We start from the raw sequence: 17,506 nt of genomic DNA, 5'->3' as shown, positions 1-17,506 counted from the left end.
GTTCTGAACACTGTCCCTGTCTTGTTGAGGTTGGTCCACATGGCTGTATTAAGAAAACCAAGGCAACACTCACTTCATTTCAATGAAAGCTGCTTAACCAGTTACATTTGCCAAAAGGTTTTCAAGCTTTTTTCAGAACTCAGTGTTTTGGAGCACATGAAGCATGAGCATTAGTGACTTCCCTACTGACATAAATGACATAGAATTAATTTACTAAATCGGTGCTTGAGAGTTTGAAACTATATTGGACCTTAAGTTTAATTTAAAACCAACTGATGATACCAACTGAAGTTTTAAAAGACTAACTTCTCTGTTGGACTGCTGGGTTGCTTTAAATGTACAGAGAAACCATATTTTTAAGGTTTCAGTTGTACACTCTGCTTGTTACGACAATGAGTCTAATTTAACATATACATGTCCGTATAAATGCAACCTTTGATAGTATCAGCAGTCCAAAGTTTCCTTTTTAGCATCCAGTGGGCAGAATAGTGTGCAGTAAAAGGGTAATGTTGTTTCTCTTCCTGTTGGAAAAACAGAAAAGGCCAAAACAGAAACAGTCCACTTCTTATTTCCCCTTCATTGGACATTTGTGTGTTTTTATATATTCTGTTGTGTGTCAGGTGTTTTTCTCCCTGCAGTGCTGTGACTCGCTGCAGCTGGAAATGGCTCTTTGTAAATAAAAACCTGTATCATAAACAAAATGCTTTATCTTTGTTGTGCTTGTTATTAGAGAATAGAAACTGCGTGTTTCTATTAAAGCATCCAGCGGTGCAGAACCACTGTACCAGGGATTTAAAAATGTCACATCGCTCTGAGAGAAACCACAAACACAACACAGTGTGTGTGCGTGTGTTTAGTAAGGTATTTTAATTCAGTATGTTCTCTGTTCAAAACAAATCTCACATAGGGCTGTGATGATAATTTCAAGATGATAAAATAATCTGTAATGACAAAAATATGTATTTGATTGGCATTTGAGAAGTTTCCTAGATAAACAGAAATTGTTTTAACCATAGAACCCATATGAGGGGTGGCTGCAGAGGGAGAGATGGGTCAGTTGTGTAAGTGATTTGGCTGCCTATCAACACTGTGAGCAGTGGATTTGACACACAATATGGAGGATATTAAGCTACTTTAATTGAAGCCTTCAGTGCTTGAGTGTCACAGCTAGCATCAAAAGTAGCGTCTTTTTTCTCAGCATGACTCAAACTCAAGGATGTCATCATCCCCTGTAAGACCCCAGGACTTGAATGAGAATCATCTAATTTTCACAAGTTTTCTTCAGTGTCACAGTAATCCAGTGATAGCTGTCTGTACATCCATAAATGCCAGTCTGAGTCCATGGCAACATCATACTTCCTGTTTACATCTTTTAATGTTATTAATGCATCAAAATGTAACTTTCCTCTGCTGCAGCAACATGAGGGCACCATGTCAGACATAGGTGGAGGGTGTAGCATCAGGGTTGTTGCTATGGTTACCTCAAGGAGTAATTCAATCACGTTGTGGCGTTTCACTTCCTTTTCGTTCTTTTTTGTGTGTTGTTTTTGTGTGTGTGCTTCTTTTTTTCTCTCCTTTAGTTTTTTGTATTTACAGAATATTCTATTCAAATTTTTAAAAACACCAGCAAACACACACCCACACACACACACACACACACACACAAACCAAAAGACAAAACTAAAAACCCTTAAAGAAAGAAGTATTGTTCCTCTTACTATTGATTCACATCAAGCAAGTGTCTGAGGGGATCCTATAAAACACAGACAAATGTATAAATAACAGTAAACACATTCTTAAAACACAAGGGAAAATAATGATGATAATAATAATAATAGTAAAACTCAGTAAAACACATTTATTGACATTGTTACTGCCATGAGCTGTAGGTTTTAAGGTGTCTCCTAAAAGAAACAAACAAAGGCTCTATGAGCACGTTCTCTCTGATCATTTTCATCTCATTTTCCCTAAAGGAAACATGGATAGAATTTCCCATTTCTTATTTATATCTCAGTCATACTTCATTAGATGAAGCCCCTCTGGTGTCAAATGTACTTTAATCAAATGCATGTCAGGAATTAGATTTTCACCTGCTATTACGTTGCATTAAACTTTTGATATACTAGCTATGGCAAATACAAAGGTTAATTTTGAGGTACAATGTGCTTAATTACATTAGATAAAAAGTTTGTTTGTTCTGTTTTTTTACTAAAAGTCAACATGATAACACTTTTGCCCCGAGTGCTCAAACTGTTGACATCATATAAAAAAATTATTAATGAACAGACATTTTCCTCTGTGATTGAATCTCAGCAGAGTGAAACCAACAAACTCTAACTTCTCTGCACCACGTCAAGTTCACATTGTAGGAAATCACACAGAACAGGTGACAAATACATCACACAGATAGGTAAATAAAAACAAATACAGAGCGACAGAAAGACAGATGGATGCATACAGACAGACGTTGAGTTCAGCTCTGTGATTGTTTCTTAACTTTCTCTCTTTCTCATTTTCCTGTCACTCGTCCTGAGCTCCAATTACTCACTGTGTGAGAATGTGATGTTTAAATTGCTATATATTTTTCCCCTGGCAACACCAATCTGTCACAGCCATGATTTACAACAACAAAACCTCACAGTTCTGAGTGTGTGTGTGTGTGTGTGTGTGTTTGTGTGTTTGTGTGTTTGTGTGTGTGCGCGTGCCTAACTATTTTTTTATCTAGTGTTTTTTATGGGCGGCATGGTGGTGCAGTGGTTAACACTCACAACAAGAAAGTTCCGGGTTCGAGTCCTGGTTCACCTGGGGCTTTTCTGCGTGGAGTTTACATGTTCTCCCTGTGCCTGTGTGGGCTCCAGCTTCCTCCCACCATCCAAAGACATGCATGTTAGGTTAATTGGTGACTAAATTAAATTGCCCATAGGTGTGAGTGTAAATGGCTGGCCCTGCGATGGACTGGCAATCTGTACAGGATGTACACCGCCTCTCGCCCAGTGTCAGCTAGGATAGGCTCCAGCCCCCCTGCGACCCTTAACGGATAAGTGTAGATAATGAATGAATGAATGAATGAATGAGTGTCTTTAATTTAGAGTGAAACTGCAGTAGAGCTGTCTGTTAACAGAGACTGAGACATACAAGGACTTTGTTCGAAAATCTTATTTATTTAAAGCAACATTATGGAATTTTTACCTCAAAATCTCAGCTTCAGAATCACTGTGATGGTTCACTGACTTGTAACAGGGAGAACGGAGGCTCTGTCATTCCCACTCTGCTCCCTGAACACCTGCTCCTGCTCTGTGTAACTGTGGTGAGCAGGTGTGATCTCCCTCTAACTGAGTGACAGTCAGCAGCTTAAACTGCTGGAATCACCCTCACCTAGCTCCAATCATTTATCTTCCCTATGTATTTACAGCATGTGTTGTCAAATTGATGAGGATGTTTTCTTCATTTGGTTGCATTGTGTGTATTTGCAGCGAGCTGAGGTCTCTTGGCCACTGAAAAAATGCATCTTAGAAGTCCTAGTTAATGTCTATCATCACATTTGTGTGCTTATATGCTTGCATCTTTTGTTTTGTTGTGGAGGTAAAAGTGCTCTTCAAATATCAGTTGACCAGCAGTTAGAGCACTTCCTGGGCTTGGATGGGCATGAAACAGCAGCCTTAACATGTTGTTTATTATTATTTGATGTCACTGACCACCAACCTTCTCTGTCATTTGCCAGTGAAGCGAGACTCTCAGATCATGACACTCGCATTGAGCCACCACTAGGATTTTCCACTGCATCAGCCGTTGAGGGAGGCGTGAGTTTATGATTTGTGAGCGGTGCCTTAACACACCATTCGTGTTGGTCTTTTTTGGGGCTAGTCACACAAACACATAACAAGTGTACAAAGGATCCAAAATGGCTCCCACTGTGTGAGGATATATAAAATGGCTCCCTTAGAGGGTTTTCTCCTCCAAATCAAGTGGCTTGGTTTTAAATAACCCAGGTTGGCTGACATTTCTTTCTACTGGCATGTTTTAAGTCATGATTTTGCTCTCTCCATCCCTAAGTTTCTGGTGTTAAAAGAAGAGAGGAGGATAAAAAATGTTTTTCTTTTTTCCCCTCAAGAAAGGAAACTAAAAAGCAAAAAAGAAAAGGAGAAAGAAAGAAGAGAAGGAGAGTTTTCCCTCCGGCCGAGAGAAATCAATCAACCCAACAGAGCTGTCCGTCTCTCTGTCCGTCGCAAACAAAGAAATAAGGAAAACAACTGAACTGAATTATTTAAATGTAGCTGTTGCTGAAAAGTAAGCTTGCGTAACACACACACACACACAAACACATACACTTGCAGTCTATCAGCTGTGTTTGTTGCTCAAAGCATCTGTACGTCTTTTCCTCTCTTCTTTCCCCCTCCATCCTTCCTCTCTAATCACAGCCTGGCAGACTGCTCACTCACTCACACACTGTGTGTGTGTGTGTGTGTGTGTGTGTGTGTGTGTGTGTGTGTGTGTGTGCGTGCGTGCGCACATGGACGCATAGTGTTGAGAACCTGAGGAAATAAATTCAAACCAGAAAGCAAGAAAAAGAAGAAAACGAATTCAGAGAGAATGAGGAGTGTGACAGAAGAAAGGAAGGAGGGATGGGAAAGAGAGAGGGAGAGAAACAGAGGAAGAGTGAGAGATATTATTGGCCTGAAGACAGAAAAACAGATGCTACAGATGGAAAAACACACACACACACACACACAGACTGAAGGCCGGACGAGGACAATCAGCATGTGTGTTTATCTGAGCGCAGATGTTCCTAATTTGTTGTAATTATCATTACTTCACTCTGTTTATTCTCTAATACAGAGAGGACTCACTCTGCCTCAGATGGCTGTGTTATGATGCATTCAGGAACACTGCAGAGTGAAATTTAGAGGTGGAGGGAAAGCAAAACAAACACCTCTGGCTTCATTAATTTGAGCAAATTTAAGTGCCCTCAGCACTTTTTAAAATCCTATTTTTGTCTCCCTCATGTTTACAATTTCTGATTTTACTCACTGACAACAGGATAAACTGACTGGACAGTGAGTGTAAGTCAGATATGAGGAGAAAAGAGGTGATTAAAATGTGTCTACGGTCTTAGCAGAAACATTAAGCCTGGTTAGCACTGAGTTTTGAGGAGCCACTCAGGGCTGGAGGCAAATACAGGATTTTTTTATGGTTGGAGAATGGAGCCTCTGTCATTCCCACTCTGCTCCCTGAATACCTGTTGTTGTTCTGTGTAACTGTGGTGAGCAGGTACGATCTCCCTCTAACTGAGTGACAGTTCAGCAGCTTAAACTGCTGGAATCAGGTCCAGCAAGTTCAAGAGTAATGCTGAACTGTAGATCAATTAAAAAGACTAAGAAGTCATTAAAAACCAGCGTTCATCTCAAAATATCAAGATTTCTAAACAGTTTGGTGTGTTTGTTACAGTGACAGCACTTCCTGCTCTAGGAGCTGGGGATCATGGGTAATATGCACCATTTGGCCATGTTTCAGTTCAGTGAGTGGGATCAGTGTTGGGTAATGTACTTTTTAAAAATAACTTGGTAGTTTACAAAATTACTGATATTAAAAAAAAAGTGACTTGTTACATTTTTGCCTGACCAACAGAATGGCAGCTTTCGCCCAACTAATAGATAGCCACTGCTATTTTGGAGCTGTAGCACCGACATCGTTCTCCTCCTCAAAGGGCCTTGCTGTTCTGTTAGCTTAGCTTGCACGTGCTTTATAGAGTTGTGGTGGAATTAATTACTTGTGGCTGCAGAGGGCACTGTTACTCAGAAGTGTTACATAGTGTTGCTTTAACATATGCTGCAACAGCAACTAAGAAGGGTGAGGTTCAGCCATCAGTCATTTCAAAACGTTGCTGTGGTACATGATAGAAATAATCCAGTTTAACCCACACCAATTCCTTCTCACTGATCACAAACCATCTCCTCCACTTTGATAACTGCTCAGGACTATACATGTCAAACTCTAGCTCAAAGGAACCACGGTTTGAGAAAACACTGACGGCTGATTGGCTGTGCAGTATCATTAAATTAAAACATGTCCTTGCTATTGATTCAGATGTGAAATACAGGGACACACAGCATCCACAGCCAGGATCCAATCACGTGCCAGAGCCCCCAGGCTGAATGTGATTGGCTGACAGCTCATTATCCACATGAGTAAGGCTTGGACAGCGGAACCGATTGGCTTGCTGAAGGGAAATGGAAATGTGATTTGTTCAAGTTAAGGGTGAAATACAAATGAGGCCGTTTTGGTTTAAGGTGGAATATGTAAATTTACTTGATTGTTTTCCCTGTGGAGATTTGTAACAAAAAGAGTCAGTCAGAATTAAACTTCAAGGTTGGGGTTGGGTTATTATTTTAATGTCCTTGGACAGATCCTACACAAACTTTATCTTTTTGTGGGCTACATTTAGCTTTTAGCTTTTTAGCATTGTTAATATGACAGACAGGAATTCATACGAGATAGTTCCTTTAATGGTGAAACACATTTAAATGCTGCTCCTCTCTCCACTTGTCCACCAATTATCTGCAGCTCGTTCAGAAAACAGCTGCTCCATATTCACGAGATGACACAAAGAACAAAGGCGGAGGAGGAAGAAGAAAAAGATGAAGAAAAAGAGACACTTTGAATGTTACAACAGTCACAGTGCAGCCACCAGAAAACCTGCACCATAAACACATCTGATAACCAGAGTTCACATCTGTTGACCCCACAATACAAACAAACAAGACGCTGATGACTTACACTCACCCTGCCTCCTGTACATGTTTAGAAAATCAAAGAGGGTCAGAGGAGTTTGTGATAAGAGAGGCATCACACCAAACCACACCAGTGATATCAATTGTTTAACAGCCTTGTATTTGAAGAGAAAATGCATTGATAAGGGAAAACTAAGGCGTGAATATACTCAGTTGAGGTCTTGTCTAGTCTTTTACTTGTGTACAAGAGGATGGCAGCATCAGGGGAAACGCCAGGGGTAAACACAACCAAAATAAGTAGGAAAGTTATGAGTGAGTTATTGTTGTTTACTAGTGCCGGTATAGCAGAATCATGGGCATACATTTGTATACAACATTTATATACAACTAATCTGCAACAGCAAATAATCTTCTTCCAAAATATCTGACCTTGTTTTACCTAAGTGTGTTATGGTTCTGTTTAGACTCTCACAGATTTTGGTTCAGGTTAGGATAAGATCCTGGTCCAGTTTGATACAGAAAAAGTTTCACTGTGACTTCAGACAATGTGTTTATTAATATTTAACACAAACCACAATCTTGCCCTGACCTTTGAGTCTTTGTGGATTTGTCAGTTAAGATTTGAACTTTAACGTCAGTAAACATGTTTTTAGAAATCAGAACAGACAGATTTAACGTGTTGGAGAATCTGAATTTCTGCCTAATTGGTCGTTGTTTGATGCCGTATGATTAATCACCTGATTTATCAACGATCTGACTCGTGAACAATTGGCAGATTTCTGGCAGGTCAGAAATTGTCACTGGCATTTCTGTTTTGTAGTTTGAGTAGTTATATGGTCGAAATTTCCCACTAAAGATCCATTATTATTGCTGTGCAGTTGTGACCGAGGCTACATCCACACTGTGTTTTACTTTTAAAACTCATCACTGTTGCTACATCTACACCCGGTGTCCACACTACTCTGGAGATTTCAAGCCCCTGAAACTCAGATTTTCGCCGACGCTGATAGTCAGGATTTAGTTTGAAAACTCTGCCACTGCCGGTGTCATGTGATACTTGTTTTTAGACGTTGGACAGATGGAAATTATTTCTGATTCTGGATGTAGCCTAAAAGTGTAGTTTTGACTTCTGAATCTCTATATTTCTCTTTATCCTCCTTACTTTTTTTCAGAATTGAACTAAATAACAGTGGTGACTCAGTTTGTACTGAAGCAATCATGTCTTAAAGTTCTGTTTTTTTTTTTTACTTTCTGTCAGGTTGAGTTGGGCTGTTGGACATGAAATAATAAATACGTGGCCACTGAGACTGAGTCACAATCAGAACAAGGAAAAGAATAAATCAGTCAATCATTCATAAGAGGATAATAAAGAATCTGAGTGAGGCTCGTCTGACAGACGAAGGAGGGAGGTAAAGTCTCGCTCTGACAGATGTGATCAGTGTGTTTCTCCCGACACACACTCAAACACAGGCTGTTTCAAACTGAGGTGACAGTGAAGATGTTGAGCTGTCACTTCTCATTTAAGCTCTGCTTCTCTTCTTATTTCACCCTCTGTTTGTATTCATCTGCACATTTTAGTTTTTCTTTCTCATTTATTTCTGTCATCTCCTTGTCTTTATTTTTTCTTACTGTGTCCATTTCTTGTGTTCGTTTAGCAATTCATTTTATCGTACAAATCACATTCTCATTCCTCCAGGAAGTAAACTTAACAACACTTTTATAGCATGAATAGCCCTGACATGAATACTTCACATTTCAAATTATAAATTCAAAATTCATAGTCCAAAGCCCCATCAGCATCCTCATGAGGCTGAAATGTTATTACATCCTGCAAAAAGAAAATGTTAGATTTCACTATTCAAAGACAAAATTACAAAGAATATTTACAGAAACCCCACCACAGTGTGATAAATGTAACTTCACAGAAGTGACCTTATTACTTACTTATGCCCCATGTCCCAATTTGCAGAACTTCTGGATCAGGATCTGTTTGTTTGTGTTAATGTGCAAAGGATCTGAATACTTCTTCCATCACTGAAAGTCACACAATAACACAAGCTAACTGACAGATGGAGGCAGTGGTATTCCAGCAGCTCCTGTGCTCGGCTCAGTAAAATTCCTGTTTTTGTCAGTGGAGTCTGGTAGTGATATATAGTGATGTTTCTGGTTAAATAAAAAGGATCTTACTCTTTAATAAAAAAGACAAAAACAAGCATGTAAGTGGACGTACTTTGATGTGGACGATTGTAGCATTCGTTCTCTGTTCTTGCGCACTACTGCAGCTTTAGATTGATTAGATGCAGTGAAGAATGAGTACAGAGTGAGCCAGCCTGCCCCAGTCTCCTCTCCTACTGGAAAAACCCTCAGCCCTGAGAGCACAGAGCAGAGCAGCTGAAGAAATCTGATGTAACTCTGCTTACTTTCAATATCCTCGTCCTCCCTCTCCGCAGGAAATCACTTACTTGTGCAAGTAAATTAAAGTCTGCCTGAAAAACAGTCCGTCAGACTCATGACTAAAATGAAAAGTCAATAAAATGTCTTGTAGGAGCTCCATTTTCCCTGCAGCTGATTTTAATCCCTTGACATCCAAATATGATATTAGCATCTTCGTATTCATACATTTGTCAAGAGGGTAAATGTGATGAATCTCAAATTAAAGTCCAGTCAATACAAGTCACTTCAGGCTTTTAATGTCAGTGTGGAGGAATTTATACAAGAAGAACCTGGGAGGGCGTCAGATAATTTATTCTCATGCTTAACTATATCTGCTCCATATAGCCACTGGTGGTCAGTGGTGTTAGCATGGCCGTAGACACTTTACTTCAACAGTCTAAAGCTCATGGAGCAGGTGCATTTATGTCAGGTTCAAATCCACTTTTGCTTGTTTAACAGGCCTCCTCTTGTGGTCAAAAGACTTGTACTTATTCTCTATTAATCATGGGTGTGCTATATTATAACAGCAGATTTACCAGCTTCTCCTGTCAGCTGATCTCTCTGTGCTTGTGCTGCTGCTGCTGGTGTATTTGGAATCAGCATAAGCTCTTCTAAAGTCCTTCATTTATACAACATGCCTTTTTATTTTTAACCTTGTGTGTGCTGCTTTGCGTCCCTGTGTGTCATGCACCCTCCGCTGTGGATCATGTTACTATACTGATAACATGCTCTAAAATAAGTGGGACTTCAGATCAGGTTTTTGTTGTTCAGGTGCTCCTGACCACACCTCATTTTAAGACCAACACACTAATGTGCATTTGCTATGTAAACAATCTGGGCGCTGGACGGGAAAATGACGACTGTGTCGGTCTGAAACCAGCAAGGACACACCAGGTTTAAAATAGGGATGTGAGTCTTCCTCCTTTTTCTTCCTCCTTTCTTCCTCTTTCCCTCTCCTGTATTCTCCTTCCTTTTTTGCTACCGTCCTCCTCTGGTATTCTACCTTCTCATTTTTCCTAGTTCTCTTCCCTACGTCCTTCTCAGCAGTCGCCTCAGTTTGTACTTTCCAGCTTCTTCCTCTCATTTCCCCTTCTCTTCTTTCTTTACTCCCTCCCTTGTTTTTGCCCTTATACCTCCTCCTCTCCCACCTTTTCCTTCCCTACCTCCTCTTCTTATTCCATGCTGTCTCTTTTCCTTCTGTAGTTGCCACTTCCCTGCTTCCTCTTCTCATCTTCCCGTCCTCCTTTATTCTCTTTATTTTTTGTTTTCTTTCCTCCTCCTCTCCATCTTCCTCTTCCTCTCCTACCTTTCCCTCCCTAATTCCTACTCTCTACCTTCTCTCTCCCTCCCTTGTTTCCTTCTCTTATTCATGCGCTCTCCTTTCCTCACTCTCTTCTCTACACCCTCCTCTCCTTATTTCTTTCTCCTCTTGCCACAGTTTTTATTTACTTTCCTCCTTTACTCTCTCACCTTCCTCTCCCTCCTTCCTCTTCCTCCCATACCTCCTACTCTCTACCTGTTTTTTTAAAAGGCAGAATTAACTTTATGTTTTAAACCTGCAGAGAAAACAAAATGAAATCAGCACAAACACACACACAAACCCACAGACACACACACAGTTCTCCACTGAACACACAACTGTTTTATCTTCTTTCTCGCCACCTTTCTCCCTTTTTCTTGTCATTTTTTTTCCCTCTCTGTGGATTTGTCTTCATCCTCTTCGTCAGTTGCTGTGTGTGTGTGTGTGTGCGTGTGAATTACAACACATTTTACAAGTTCACCTTGACTTCAGCTAAAATGAATTATTGTTCTCTCTGCTTTTCCTCTGACACATCTCCGTTTCATTTCATCCTCTTCTCTGTTTTCCATCCTTCCCTCTTTTCGTCTTCTCTCCTCCTTTTTCACACGATCCCCCCCTTCTCCTTTTTTTTAGCACCTCACCTCACCTGGACCTCCTCACCCTTTTCATCATCTTCCTCTTCTTCCCATCCTTTGTTCTTCTTCTCTTTTTCTTTTCCACCTCCTTCCTCTCATTCATCTTTTCCTCTCTCCTCCTAATCTTTCTCTCTTTTCCTGTTCTTATACTTTATGCCCTCATTTGTTATTTCTCATCATCTCCCTCCTTTACTGCTCTCTCATATTTTACTATATTTTATCGTTCTTTCCCTCCCTGCTCCATCGTTTCCTCTTTTTATTCTCCACTTCCCCCCACCTTTTTACATTCCTCTCTTAGATTCCTCTCTCTCCTCTCCTTTCCCCTTTCCTCTCTTCTCCTCATTTTTCTCCTCTTCTCCCCTCTCTGCTTCTTTCTCCTGCTCATTATTTTTCTCCTCTCTTCTTTCCTGCCTTACTTTATCTTTTACTCTGTTCTCTTCTCCTCTCCAGTTATCTCTCCTCTCCTTTCTTCTCCTCTCCTGTCCTTTCTCCTCCCCTCTCCTCCTCTCCTCTCTCTCATTATCTCTCCTCTCCTGGTTTTATCTCTCCTCTCTCCTCTCCTCTCCTCTTGTTATCGCTCCTCTCCTCTGTCAAATCTCTCACCTTTCATCTCTCTTGTATGTCTCCTTTCAATGATGGATCGGCTGATGGATGCTGTGTTGCCACGGTAATTTGATGGATGGTTTAGCAGGCAATACAAGGGGGCAACAGAGCGAGTCGACACAGATCTACGACGTGGTGTCTCTCGGTTTGGAAATTACTTTGTTGGTCAGATCGTATTTGATTGTATTTGTCCGTCTGACTCCAGGTTCACAGGCTCAAATCCCTGGACTTTTAAATGTGTGATTGATGCTGAAGTAAGAGGCGAGAGGAGCCGGCATTTCATTTTAGATAAAGTTAAATTCAATTTTTAAAAAAACACATGAAATGTCTCATCCCAACAGATAATTTCCTTTGGCATGGTTGCCCGGACAACAGGCAACTTTTATGCTAATGTTACTTCTCTCTCTCAGAGAGAGAGAGCGAGGCTGGTGATAGTTATGAATGACCCAGATATGAATCATAATTAAAGGAGTATTTCCCAAAATTATCTTGCTGTAACAAGGAGAAATGGGCAGAGTGTGTGTGTGTGTGTGTGTGTGTGTGTGTGTGTGTGTGTCTCGTCCTTGAGTCCTGGCAGAAAAGATGAATGAGCTGTAATTACACTGATACAGAGATAATCGCAAGAGGAAAAGAGAAAAAAGAAGGAGAGCCAAGGTTGACGACCGAGAGGAGGAGCTTCACCTGCGAAAACTTAAAACTTCAGGGGTCAAGAGGAGCAGAAGTTTTCACAGGATTAAAAACATGATCAAAATCAGCATCTTTAAGTTGTATAATAACAGTTCTTTTCAACAGATGAAGCCAACTCATTTTCATCTATTATCCATTCAATTAGATTATTCTTAGATTATTGTTTTTAAGATGTGGAAGAATGGATTTAATGAGATTAGTTCCTGTGTTTAGATCCTAAAGTTGGAGTTGGAGTCTCATTTTAAGCTCTTAGTTTACTGCTGCTGCAGTGTAAGTGTGTGATGCTTGTTTTTGCCACTGACAGGTTCAGATTGTTATTCTAAGTGTGTGACAACATAATGGATAGGATTCCTACAGAGACAGACCTTTTCATTAAAGAGTAAGATCCTTTTTGTTTAAGCAGAGTGGGCTCATTTGTTCATGTAGTCAGTGTTTTGTTTATTACCTTTCTTTAGTTCATGACTTTAGCCCCTAACTTTGGTTTCTGAGCTTTGTTAGTTAGTTGGGTTTCGCTCTTAAATGTAGTTTTCATAGTTTGTCTCTCAATCTTTAGTTTGTGCAGTTATTTGGTCTAAAGGTTCCTTAGTTTCTTTTCGTTGTGGATTAGGAACAGAAGAAAAATAACAGCCTGAAAAAAACCTTCTTGACTTTTTCAGCAAGAGTCAAAGTCACTCAGTGAATGGAACAGTGGTGGTTGAGTGTGCTCTGATTGGTCAGTTCCCTGTGGCGTCAGTTCACTGTGTCTCATCAGTGTGTTCATCACTGCCCCTCAGCGAGACCAACACAGACTGAGATGATGATAAAACACAGCGAAACAAGGATCATCCAGTCTGGCCGACTCAGAGGAGGATCAAAGGGAAGCTGCTTCTGAGATTTCCTCTGACTGTACTCAACAGTCGCCTCCTGCAGAGAGGAAGAGAAGACGGATGGGGAGGTTGGAGGGAATTGACCTGTGGACAGCCATGATGGAGGATCTATTATACTGCTGCACAGAAAACAGGAGACTGCCAGCTGAACACCAGCACACTGTAACTCACCTGAAGTATCTGTATAGATCAAAATCTTTCTCTTTATTAATTTCTGCATCAGATTTATTTTAATGACTCAACAAAAAAACTCAGCAAATACATAAATGTATCCAATCTTCATCAGCAAGAAGATGAGGAATAGAAAATTTGATTATTATAAAAGATATGATATGTACACAAAGACATTCACAGAGGCCACACCATTAAAACCACCTGTCTAATATTGTGTAGGTAAAACAGCCCTGTCCCATCCAGACATAGACTCCATGGGGTCCTGTGGTGTCAGGAGCCAGGACGTTAGCATCAGATCCCTGTATCCTTGTCAGGTTCTGGAAGTTGTGAGGTGGAGCCTCCATGCATCACATTTGTTTTTCCAGCACATCCCACAGATGCTCAATCAGACTGGGATCTTAGGAACTTTGGGGCCAAGGCCAACAGGGTTGCAAAATTCCTGAAATTTCCAGAGTTGGGAATGGGAACATGTGGGAATTTACAGGAACATATGAGAATTATCTGGAATAAACTGGAAATTTGCTAAATTGCAGGTTAGCCTGTAACAGGGATATTTTCATTTTATATTTTGAATGGAACTTCAGTTCTACTCACAAAAAAATAAAAGTCAAAAATGTCATTTTTTAAATTTGTGTTAGTTTGTATGTATGTCTGGTCATAACAAAACAAAATCTTTACATTTATGTTTGTATATGATACAGTTTGTATAGATTACCCCGAATTTCTGGTTAATTCTCGTATTATTATTCCAAATTCCATTATTGGAATTTGTCTTAGAGTGCTCACCTACACCACTCACTCATAAAGCACATTAACAAATATAAAATCCTACACCACAGATAAAACTCCAGCACCTGCTGGGGAATTAGCAGAAACATCAAACCACCCACTAGTGCATTAAAAACATCTGCCTTATTGCTCAGTTATTTAAACCTGCCGAGTGGCCTCCAGAGCTAAGTTTAGAGAGCTAAGGAGGCGGACAGCTTCAGGATATGTGCTACTCTGGAACGTGGATGTTTTTGTCTTAATGCCTCCAAGTCTTTCGTGAGAAGGAAGGAAACTGAGAGGGTTATTAGCTGGGTCAGAGGGGTCCTTCTTTTGTAATCTAGCCTTATATATTTCTGCCACAGGGTGGGAGTACACACTGCTTTGTCCAACCATCTCCTGTCCTCAGCTGACATGTTGCCAAACCACGCAGTAATTACATAAGTCAGAATGCTCTCTTACTCTCCTGGATACACCACGTTTTTTCAGTTGTCTTGTCTCTGGTGTGCTTTCTGGTGAATAGTAGTGGTGTTGACCCCCCATTTTAAGTTGGAGGAGGTGACAATATGAAAACCCCACAAGACATCTGGGTTGCCCCCCTGGTGGCTGGCTTGTTAGTGGATGGGACGTGAGCCAAAATAAATTCTGTTTCTGTCATGCTAGGTAGCTCTAATCATGCTGATGTCCATTTTTCTGCAAAGTTTGGTTTAAATTTGGTATTTGCTGCTTTAAAAATGCAGTGTGACATTATGATTGAAAGCTGTGATTGACTTGTGATTGTTCAGGCGAGCGTGTGGGCGGGACTTTGATACCATGGCCCCACTGCCAATTACTTTTGCCAGCACAAAGATGGCAGCAGCCATATCTTGGATATATTGGTGTCATTTTTGTACAGTGGGAGGAAGTGGAGACATGCTGTCGATCTTTGTATGCAGTCACAGGTAGGTGGTACCCACAGCTCCTCCGAGTATCCATTCATTTACAACTAAGGATTCCTGTAAATGTAATTTTACTTTTGATTGTTTTGTTTGTTTGTTTTACAAATATTTCATGTTTTTGTATCTAAATACACTGAACTGTCTGTAGCATCAGATATGAATGAATCTCTCTGCTGCTCCTCCGGGGGCGACTCTTCAGTGGAGCCATATTTCTTTAATTTAATGTGTTTTCAGGCTCTTGTGGTCGTAATGTTGCTGTGGAGATTTCACTCAATGTTTAATGTGTTTTCAGGCTCTCGTGGCCGTAATTTTGCTGTGGAGATTTGAAGCAGTCCTGTGATATTTGAAATATACTAAAGGATATATATATATATATATATATATATATATATATATATATATATATATATATTAAAGATTTTTTCTTCTCTCTGTGAGCGAAAAGACTCAGTCATGCAGTTAAACTGATGCTCCTTCAGAGAATTCAACCAATTTTATTTCAATCTGCACAAACAGACGGCTGATCATTAATTATCTAAATGAATCAATCCCTCAAATCAATACACCAGCACCATGCTGAGAGGAAACCAAGGTTGCATATTTTATAAGTGGCCTGCAGGGAAAATCTAAATTACATGTTAGTGGTGAAGTATTCAGAGCTCTTGTAAACACAGAATGACCACAGTGAAAAAATATTCCTGGAAGTATTAAACTACCTTAAATGATAATAAAAATGTTTGTTTTGCCAAATGTATGACTGGCACGTAGATCTTTATTATTTATTATTCTTTTATTATTTATTGTAATTTACTTTGGGTTGCAGCCATGGATAGAAATTACTAAAAAGAAACACATAACAAGAAAAAACAGATATAAAATGACTGAAAAGAGACACAAAGAAATGTAAAACAATCACAGAGACAAAAAACAGGAACAAAGTTTCATAAAAGGAATAAAAACAGTTGCACAACTACTGAAAAGAAATACAAAATGATCAGAAAAAGATGCAAAATGACAAAAAAGAGAAATGATTACAACTAGGAAATAAAATGACCACAGACAGACATAAAACAACCACAAAGAAACACAAAATGATTGAAAATAGAGGCAAAATGATAAACAAAAAATGACTGCAGAGATGTAAAGCAACAACAGATCCTTTCTGACACTGTCCACATTTTAACACAGACTTTCATTGGTGGTCAAAGCTGTAAACTGACAGCTTGTCAGTGAGTGTGTTTCATAGTGTGATCAAGGACGACAACTTAAACCCAAACAGTATGAAGGAGGCTTTATACTGAGCCAATGTCAATACCATTGATTGAAAGCTTTTACTGTGAAAAGCAGCAACAGGAAGTGTTGACTCTAGAGTACTCCTGCAGCAGTTTGTCCACTTCAACATCTTAACATGATGATGGAAATATCTCCCCTTGATGTTTCCATGTTGCCAGGAAATCTATACACAGTGCACAGAAATCTAAATAACATGTTAATCAGCTGTTTGTTGTTTGATGTGAAGTCGAAAGTTTTCATCTCCTGAACAGATGTTTTTTTTTTTTCTCTTCAGACCGAGCAGAAGAGGCAACAGTTAGGTGTGTGGGGGTTTGAACAACATCACACATTGATCACAGTCCAATCAACGCTCCGCCTGCAGAGAACCAGCGGGAGTCATGTGGAGGTGAGGTGCAGTGATGAAACACACGCTAACATATATCCACCACAGCAACACAAACACTGAACATGTTCTCCTCTGCATCTTGATGTGATGACTCTAGCTGTAAACAGCAAATGATCCACGACAGGCTCGGCACTGCATGTTAACGTGGTGGACACACGTGATGGGGGGCATAGAGATGACTTCACCAGCATGTCAGGGTGTTGGAGGTGTGAGGAGAGGAGTCTTTTAAAGAAAGAGAGAGATAGTATTTGGGAGCTGGTTCCACATTGATCGATATCAATATTTATTACAATATATAATCTGTGAGTTTGAAGAGTATGACTGAGGCCTAAAGAAACTAGTGGGATCATTAGTTAAACTTTGAGGATATAATTTATTAGCAAAAACAGAATATCAATTTAACATGCAAACATGTTCTATCAGCCTTAATTGAACATAAAAAAATAACTTATGTTGTCATTTATCAACAAATGTAAATAAAACAAAAACCTTTGACTAATACAATCACAAATTTCTTTGTAGAGGTGTAATTCAGACAGTCAGCAGTTTGTGAAAAGTATCTCCTTCCTGGGAGATGGTTGTATCACCCAGCCCTACGTTCCACCACTGGGAAACATGAATCAGAGCAGTCTGGACTGAGAAAACCTCCAAGTTACTCTTTAATATCAGTAATTTTGTAATGTACCAAGTTACTTTTAA

At 39.8% G+C, this 17,506-nt stretch overlaps 1 protein-coding gene across 1 annotated transcript in view; it reads left to right on the top strand.

Annotated features, from left to right (window-relative positions):
- The window catches only part of LOC108895871 (thyrotropin-releasing hormone-degrading ectoenzyme), a 211,152-nt gene that overhangs the window by 167,641 nt on the left and 26,005 nt on the right, over positions 1–17,506 (top strand). The window contains exon 21 of the transcript XR_007815013.1: positions 16,697–16,807. The gene's annotated coding sequence lies outside the window, so the exon portion shown is untranslated. The remainder of the gene's footprint in view (positions 1–16,696; positions 16,808–17,506) is intronic.

The sequence above is a fragment of the Lates calcarifer genome, linkage group LG18 (assembly GCF_001640805.2).
Source record: "Lates calcarifer isolate ASB-BC8 linkage group LG18, TLL_Latcal_v3, whole genome shotgun sequence".
NCBI classification, from domain to species: domain Eukaryota; kingdom Metazoa; phylum Chordata; class Actinopteri; family Centropomidae; genus Lates; species Lates calcarifer.
Note: the sequence above shows the minus strand (reverse complement) of the source record. Positions and strands in the feature narration are given on the sequence as shown.